This window comes from Carassius gibelio, chromosome B12 (assembly GCF_023724105.1).
Source record: "Carassius gibelio isolate Cgi1373 ecotype wild population from Czech Republic chromosome B12, carGib1.2-hapl.c, whole genome shotgun sequence".
NCBI classification, from domain to species: Eukaryota; Metazoa; Chordata; class Actinopteri; order Cypriniformes; family Cyprinidae; genus Carassius; species Carassius gibelio.
The window spans coordinates 3,734,907-3,744,950 of NC_068407.1; positions in this window are offsets into that span (position 1 = coordinate 3,734,907).

Sequence of the window (10,044 nt, forward strand, 5' to 3'; positions counted from 1 at the left end):
CAGGGATTGTTGGCCTATCGCTACTGTACTCCCTGGCAGTGTAAAAACTTCAAAACATTGGAGCTTTAATAGGCAGGGATTCCTGTGATGTATTCGTTGTCGTCTTGTCTTATTCCATCATTAATTGTCTATGCTGTCTGTGGCCACGATGCAGGGAAGTTCCTACCTGTTTAACTGAAAGTAATTGTGCTGAAGGCTGTAAAAAAAAATACTTTTCAGCCCACCTCAGCTTCGGGCTGATCGTTATATGCATTGAATACTGAGAAGCCTCTTTCAGCCGGTCAGCTTGTCCTCCACTGTATGAGTGAAATTTGATTAGGAGTCTAATTATGTCCAGCGGAAAAAATGAGGGTGGAGGTCGTTTCATAGTTTAGCTGGTTCTTGATAATTTTTTTCTCCCCCCTCCGACGTATCTCATCATATTTTGTCTGCAATGGAGATTCAGTGCTCAAAAGTGTAGATGATGTCCTTCTTACCATGTAATCTTGAACAATCAGCGGGTCAGGGTGTAGTTATTAATTGTCTTGCAGAAGCTGTTGACCTGAACAATAGCAAGGAAAAGTAAGTGATTTTGATTGCACATTGTCTGTCTCTAGGTTTTCCTGATTGCAGATTGGTGAAAGGTTATGAAAATGCACCTTACACATCTTTACCAGCAATGTTGGGGAAAGTTGCTTTTAAAAGTAGTGCATTACAGTATTGCATTACTCCAGTAAAAAGTAACTAGGCCTAATTGTGTTGCTTAGTTACACTTAATGGTAAGTAATGCAATACATTATATTTGCATTACTTTTTGTCTCCTAGGCTGGGTTTGCTTATTTGTTGTTTAATAACAAAAACCTCAAAAGTTGAATTTTTGGCAACTGTTAAGGCCCTTTGACACCAAAAGTGAAATTAATAAGCGTCTGGCTGAAGGAAGTTCCTCTGCACCTCATTCCCAGTTTCTCTCAACATGGGGACAGGAGAATAGAGAAGTCAGTGAATAAATGGGAAATAAAGTATATCTAATATCTTGTATATTTAAAAGTAATGCGTAGATTTATGTTAATGTAATGCAAAATACATAAATGTAATGTAAATCCATTGTTTATTGCATAGTCTGTGTTATACTGGAGCTACAGCGTGGATAAAGCCAGTGCTTTCAGTAAATGAAATAAAATCAAGTTTGATTGGTACTTTTATGGTCTGGTTGTGGTCAAAAGGTTATATAGTCCAGACAGGGTCATCATCTTCCACTCCCTGACTGACAGCAGCCTTGTCACTGCTATGATCCAGTGCAAGGAAATCTAGTTAGTGCAGGAGGCTTTTTAATAATAGCTTGCCGAGCTGTGATCAGGTGTTGGTGAAAACGTTCTCCCTGTCCAATTTAAGAGGCCTCTGGACAGCCTTTCACACAGTTTCTCTGCCCATCACAACCCTTCATCTGGGGAGAGCTGGACGGTCATTTCACACTATCGATTTGTGGTTTTTATATAAGATTTTTCATTTAGTTATATATTTGGTAGCTTTTGAATCAGTGCTTGACCCTGGCTGTGAAATCCATATTGTGTTACTGTTTTTCTATGCCAAGTTATTTCCAAATGATGAAAGTGTCAATTTAAAGTTGGAAGTTTTTTTTTTTTTTTTTGTGGAAATACTTTCTTCATTCATAGGCATTCCTAAGTTGATTGTAAACCCTTTGTTGCTATCCACCAGCCCAACAACAGTGACTCAACCAACAGGACTATATATTTGATCAACCATAGGAGACAAGGGAGATACTTGGGAAACCTGTCTGGTAGCAGTAGTTGAGCAAAATTATATTGGTATCATGTCAGTTAAGAACCAATATTGTAGTTTTATTATTATTATTATTATTATTATTATTATTATTATTATTATTATTATTATTATTATTATTATTTATTAGTGAATTATATTTTTCTCATTTAACATTTTCAATTTTGATTGCCTACCATCATTTAATGCTCACTTAAAGTTAATCCTTGAATGCATTTTTAATTTCATAAAACGGTTGTGTAATTTTCATGTCTCAAAATTAATAAACATTTTTTTCTACTTATACTGCATTAATACAGTACTACACTGAACAAAATTATAAATGCAACACTTTTGTTTTTGCCCCCATTTTTCATTAGCTGAAGCAGAGACAATGTATAAGTGCTGTGTCATATACCATAGCTATGCACAAGGTGTTATACTCTCAGCTCCAGACTTATCTGTTCATTGATAACATCATCAGCAACTAGTCAACTTCGTCTCGACTTTCATCACATAAAAGTCAACTTTAAAAAAAAGTCATTCAACACCTACTCTAAAATGTGCACTCTGCTCTAAAATTGTATCACAGAGCACAATGCCACAGATGACGCAAGTTTTGAGGGTTGGTGCAGTTGGCATGCTGACTCCAGGAATGTCCACCAGAGCTGTTGCCCATGAACTGAATGTTCATTTCTTTATCATTAACCGTCTCCAAAGGCGTTTCAGAGAATTTGGCAGTTCGTCATTGTAACCGACTTGAGTGGGCAAATGGTCACTTTCTATGGCGTCTAGCACTTTGGAGAGTTCTCTTCACGGATGAATTGCGGTTTTCACAGTACAGGGCAGATGGCAGCATGTATGGCGTTGTGTGGGTGAGCGCTTTGCTAATGTCAACATTGTGGATTGAGTGGCGCATGGTGGCGGTGGCATTATGGTAGGAGCAGGCATATGTTATGGACAACGAACACAGGTTAATTTTTTTGATGGCATTTTGAATGCACAGAGATACTGTGATGAGATCCTGAGACCCATTGTTGTGCCATTCATCCACGACTATCACCTCATGATAATGCATGACCACATGTTTCAAGGATCTGTACACAATTCCTGTAAGCTGGCAACATCCCAGTTCTTGCATGGCCAGTAGTGGACCAACATTCCCCAGGCCACAATCAACAACCTGATCAACTCTATGCGAAGAAGATGTGTTGCAAAATGTTGTCAAATGTTGGTCACACCAGATACTGACTGTTTTTCAGACCCCCCCCCCCCCCCCATACAGTAAAACTGCACATTTTAGAGTTGCCTTTTATTGTGGCTGCCTAAGGCACCCCGGTGCAATAATCAAACTCTCTAATCAGCAAATATCTTGACATGCCACACCTGTGAGGTGGAAGGATTATCTCTGCAAAGGAGAAGAACTCACCAGTACAGATTTAGACAGAATTGCGAACAATATTTGATAGAAATAGCCTTTTTGTGTACATAGAAAAAGTCTTAGATCTTTGAGTTCAGCTCATGAAAAATGGGGGCAAAAATAAAAGTTTTGCGCTTATAATTTTGTTCAGTATATATTTTTTCTGTATTTATACTGTTCATTATAAACTACTGAAGTTATACACGTTTAATGCATGAGGGTGAGTACATAATGACAAAATATTCTATAGCATAAATGCTTCATAAAGTAACATTAATTGATACTTTGTCTACAAGAATATAATAGACTTGTAAAGATGCATTTTAAAAGTCTTCTGGTTTGAAGGAAGTGACTAGCCCTCAGAATACCTTCTAATCATCATCAGATAGTGGTGGGTGGGGTGACATTTCAAACCGTAATTCATATGATAAGTACCTATGAAAAAAGTGAGATTTGACCTTGTGAGTGACACTTGAAATGGCTATGGAGATGATCTGATTGGTGAGCTTTTGTCAAGCAACCCAAGATGTAGAGGTTTACAGGGGACTGCAATAATGAAGGGTCAGCTCAGCTGCTAGTAAAAATCAAATTATTCATAGATGCAGCATGGCTCATATGCCAAACTAATGCTTACATAAAGAATTAGCTCTGCTTTATTTTTCAGTGCTATAGATGACAAATATGTATAGCTGTATATTGTTCACAATGAAAACATATGCAAATAAACACGACAAGTGGGTGTCATGAATTTACATTTATATATTTGGCAGATGCCTTTATCCAAAGTCAGTTCTGGTACATTTAGGAGATGCATTTTTAAGAGTATGCAGTATTTGCAAAACCCACATTGATAGCTAGGAACTTTCTTTAAGTTTGATAGTTGACAAAGACCATTTTGTTTCTTAACAATCAGGAGACTTTTAAGTTGTCAGTTTCAACATTACTTATTTGCAGACATTCTGCTTTAAATATACACACTGCTTTAAAGTATCAGCTGTACACAAAGTGACCAACATTTGGTTTTCAACACCTAAAAATAGGTAATATTCAACAATCTGGAAATAGAGCCTCACTGAGATCCCAATATCTCTTGGACGGAATGATGTAGGGACTTAAAAATGAAAAAAAAAAAAAAAAAAAAAAAACTAAAATACTTCAATATATTTAATATCTCTTGAGTTATAGGCATACATACTTAAAAAAAAAGAAAAGAAAAGAAAATATTTTTTGTATTTATACATTCATTTTTAAAAGAAAAGAAGAAATATATTCAAACTGACCCACATTTGGTTTTTGACCACTGAAAATGTGTACATTTTAACTATTTACTCCTGAAGCCATTTGAAACTCCATTTTTTTTTTGGAACCGAACAATGTATGGCCTTAAAAATGAAGATACCAAAAGGAAAGTTTAAGACCCAATATCTAAAAGAGCATCAAAATATATTTCATACTAAATAGTTACAGGCCTGCAGACTTTGGAGATTGTTTTTGTTTGTTTTTGAAAATTGCTGTTTTCCCATTTTTCAGTGGTCACATTGGCACAAAAAGCAACAAATATCGCTAAGGTGAACAGACCTACCAATCTCTTTGGAAAAAAAATCAAAAATAAAATACAATGTTGCCATCTTTCTGAAGTAATATTCACCCCCTTGTAATTTGGCTCTGAATCTCAGGTGAAAATTGTCATTTTGGACCGCTCTACAAAATAGTGGATTACTCCATAAATATTCCTCCATGACATGTAATATTTTGGCTTCCATAACTCTACATGACTGTCTGTCTTCAAAGAAAAAAATAAAATAAAATAATAATAATAATAATAATAATAATACTAATAATAATAAATAAATAAGTTTGTGTGTGTGTGTGTGTGTGTATTAGCAAATTCAAAAGTTTGAGCCAGGGACCTCTACTTGAGATGTAGATTTAAATCACTCATTGCAGTCTTTGGGATCCTGGCAAATATGAGCACAGTTTGAGATATCTTCTGCAACTCTTAATGAGACATCTGTCAAATTACTGTTGTCATTTTTAGGACACAAATTTGAAAAGGTCTCTGTTTGCTTTACATTCAATCTTGTCTACAGAACAAAAATTCAAGATTCTGAAGAGATCTCATTTGTGATATTAATGTTCCTTGCCTATCAGAATAGATGTGTAGTCTGCCTTAAATAGAGCAATGTTGGCAGGAATTATATCACTTTGAATCATTTGGTTTGTTAAGCTGTGTTAGACAAGAAGAGTGGTTCTTATCCAGATCTTCCTGTTCTGAACCCCTGCAAGTTTATATATATATATATATATATATATATATATATATATATATATATATATATATATATATATATATATATATATATATATATATATATATATATATATATATATATATATACACGCACACACACACACACACATTTATAAGTTCATATTATTTTTGTCTGACCTCCAAAACCCTTTAGCCCAATCTTAAAATTTAACTTTCTCCACTGCAAGTTGAGAATGAATTTTGACACTAATGTAAAAATCCAATCTCAGCCAACTGCCAGTGAATATTAGTCGCTGATGGAGTTTTGTATCACCTGTTTAATGAAGGAACCTGTTTCGACTGGGCTGTTGATCTATATACTGGTAGATGTCACGCACAGATTTGGACATGTTCCATCAATTTCACTTTGGGGTGGTATGTTAATACAGAATATAAATAACTTCCTTGGCAAATGGAACAGACTCGATAAGGCCAATTTTATTATGCACAAGGTAAATTGTATGTGCAGCTAAAATAAACCTGACAGTGGGACAGGAGGTTTGTCCTCTGCCCTGCTCATTGTGGGTGGGCTTGACATACTAATAGCTTTTTTTGAGTGTTTAGCTGATGTTTAGCTTTGACCACCCTTATAGTATTGACAATTTCTGAACAGGTTCAGTCAAATTAGTTTTTTCTGAAAAGTTCAGGTGGATAATGTATACGAAGAAATCCTTAAATCTAAATACCGGAGACCTTTTGCGTTACAATTTCTTTTACTGTTGCAGACACATAAGAAAGGGAACAGACATGTTTTACTACTCAGTGAAGAAAGCTTACTCGGGAAGTAGTTATGAGAGAACATCCTTATACATTTTTTTAACATATGCACCATGGAACCTTTTTTTTATTTTTTTTATTTTTTTTTTAGGATGTGCTTTGCAATTAAAACATCACAGCTACGTACAAACAGTACAACGCTTTAATTTTCTTTAATTTAACACAAATGATCCTGGACAGATGCATGCCGAAACCAAACTACACTCAATGGGAAATGGCTCAGTGCAAACTGTTTTAAATTGGTTTTGCTGCAGTGGTGCAGGAGGTCTGTGCTGGTGTACGTTCACAGTAACAGATGTGATGTTCTTGGCCCATTTGCGATCTTTTGGGTAGTAGTCGAGCCCAGTAATTTGCATGATGTGTTGTGTCCATGTTTACAACCAAGCCGAGGGGAGGTGGAAGGAACGCTTCCTGATGTCTTGTGCCAGCCTCACAGTGTCACTATATTCATTTCCAAGTTGTTTCCATGGCACCTGGACACCAGTTGTTCAGCATCCCTCTGGTGCATGGACACATCACACCTGGATGTAATTTATGGCAGTTATGCTCTTGCTTTGGTTATTTTCTGTCTTTGTGTGTGTGTGTGTGCCTTGGCAGAGTATTGAAACCTTGCCAAAGACTGCAACAATGCGTTTTTAAATGAAACAACTCAAGCATCAGATTCATCTGTTGGTTTGATTGCTAATTAATATGTAAAGGATTATACATTTGTGCAGATGGGTAACCTGTGCAGTACATACATGGATGCATTTACTGAAGCATATATATATATGAGTAAATAAAGACAACATTTTCATTTTGAGGTGAACTATTCCTTGAAGTACCAGTTCAAAATTGCTTTTCTTTTTTTTTTTACTCTAATATAAAATAAAATTCCAAGGACTGAATCCAGCAGCAAGAGTTCTGTCTCAACGTCCACTTCCATCCTTTTTGGTCTCATCAGTCATTGTTTCCCACTGGTATGTGGCAGTTTGACTGCCCAAATAGGTCAGCCACTTTAATTTCCCCTCACTCTCCCGTGTCTGTCCGATCGCAGTGTCATCGTCCCAGCGTCTCCATAAAAACTGCACCTTGTTTATCTCTCTGTTAGGTTCTCCAGGCATTACTGCATTGATAGTGTCAGTGTCATTACTGCTGATATTCACTTATCTATTCAACCATTTAGTCTTGGATGTTTCTGTGGTGTTCCCATCAGATGGTTTCTTGATTGAAATCTGCATTTTTCTGCTACAGTATATGTGAGGTGAGGTGAGGTTTGGTATGGATGTGTTGTTTGCAATGTGTGTTGTCCTCGTTAACCATTAAATCCATGTGTATCTTTATTGCTTGTTTTAGCCATTGGTTACAATGAGTGTTGCCTGTGGCCTAGGGTAGATGTCATCAGATTCAGGATAACTTTCATCATGTATTTTGACCCTTATCCAAAATGCCCTCCAGCTGGTGGGTCTGCGATGGTGGCCAAGTCACTGCCTGTCTCCAAGCCTGCAGCTGAGCTCTCCTCGCCAGTGCAAGTTTTTTCTTCAATATTTATGCTTGTTTTCTTTGTCTTTTTATATATATATATATATATTTTTTTGTTTGTTTGTTTGCTTTTTCTGTACTTCTGTCTCAAGTCCACAGCTGACAGAGTTCATTATATTCACTATGAACAGGCTTGGTCACAGCCTACCTTTCTTGCAATGTTTTCAGTCTATAGCGTTGCAACAGATGTTTGAATTTCCTTTTTTTTTTTTTTTTTATACCAGAAGAAGATACATTTGTGTCCACAACTCTTGAAGAAGCACATTAAACACACAAAAAATATTTAGTTAAACTTCAATATACTGATTCATAATTAATTATTACTTATTATATTTAAAAAGTGTCACTTAATGTGACAATTTTGTGTAAATAAATGTCTAAAATAATTATTCATATGTAACTGTGTGTGTGTGTTTGTGTGTGTGTGTGCGTGTGTGTGTGTGTGTGTGTGTGTGTGTGTGTGTGTGTGTGTGTGTGTGTGTGTATATATATATATATATATATATATATATATATATATATATATTAGGGGTGTAACGGTTCACAAAATTCACGGTTCGGTTCGATACGATACACTGATGTAACGGTTCGGTTCGGTTCGGTTCGATACGTTTTAGATACAGCAAAATGTAAAAACATCTCAACTTTTCAGAATGCCGCAAGCGCACCGCGGGTCATGTGACAAGAACCAACCAATCAGCTTCATCCTTTCCCGTAACAACGTTGAGAGCTCAGCCAAGATGAAGGAACAGCTGATCATAGTTGTATATGGATTGCAATTTTGAAATAAATTCAGTAGCAGAGCTACTGCAAGCGATTTTTAGAGCTGCAAATCCATTTATCCTTCGCTGAAATTTCCGTGTCTCATGGAGAGAGCACGTCATTGTTGCTTAGCAAAGACAGACGCCTCATGAGCGCTTCTGCCCGAGCGCTTTGGAAAGGAGGAGAAAGACGTGCTTAGCGTTTTCCACGCGTTTTTAGGAGCGATATGTGAACGGCCCCTAAGGCGCTCGCTCACTCAGCACGCGCTGAAGGCTCGTTGCAAAATGTCTAATGCATTTAACAGACCAGAAATATAAGATCCTAAAATAACCAACAGGTCTGGTGTTTGGGTTGGATTCCCTGTAAGCTATAGTGTCTAAATGCTGCAGGGATAGTTTGCTGCGTGCATGTTTCTCCTTTTTTTCGTCTTTTCCCAGATAGTACTGACGCATATATCCCAGATATACCCGCTGTTTTTTTTTGTTTTTTTTTGTAATCCCGCTGGTGTACCCTGTCATGTTGCAGATGCGACATACCGTTGTTTTTTTATCCACCACTCTCTTGCCATCACCATTATAGCTTAAAGGGAATCCAAAGTGCACCCAAACACCAGACCTGTTGGTTATTGGAGGATCTTCTCATTTCTAGTCTGTTAAACGCATTGGCTATTTTGCAACGAGCCTTCAGCGTGTACTGAGTGAGCGAGCGCCTGCTGAGTAGCCTAACATAAACATATAAGATGGTGTTTTTTTCTTCTTCGGGAGTGTCAGGGGCGTTGCCTGTTACGTTGTTTGGGTTATTGGGCTACCTTGTTGAACGCATATCATTATATTTCTTTCTCTCTCTTTTTTTTTTTTTTTTTCAAATATAATTAATTACTCCAACGAACCGTTCGGTATACATAATGCGTACCGCGTACCGAACCGAAAGCGTCGTACCGAACGGTTCAATACGAATACGCGTATCGTTACACCCCTAATATATATATATATATATATATATGTATATATATATATACTGTTTATAGCAACAGAAATTTAATTTGCATTATAATACTATCATAATAATAAAACATTTGGTAACAGAAGGAACACTAATAATTCCGTCACATTCATTCATGCATTCATTCGTTCATTCATTCATCCATTTATGTTAAATATATTCATATATATAAAAAATATATATATATTTTACTTTTATTTATTTATATATTTTATAGCTTGAGATGGCACAGCACAATATATTAGCACTTATTATTTATTTATTTTTTGTGAAAAAAAAAATGTACCTAAATGTTGATCTTACAGAAGTTTAATAAAAATCTCACTTTCTCGAATTGAAAACCCATTTACACCCATTCCATAAAAGCACTCAAAACTCTCATTTCTCCTCTGTACCTCTTTCTGCTTTTCTTTTATTCTGTCAGAATCTCTATGGCAGCCAGGTTTCTGTACATCCAGAGTCAATGAGGCAGGAATTGTGGCTTTTACAGACC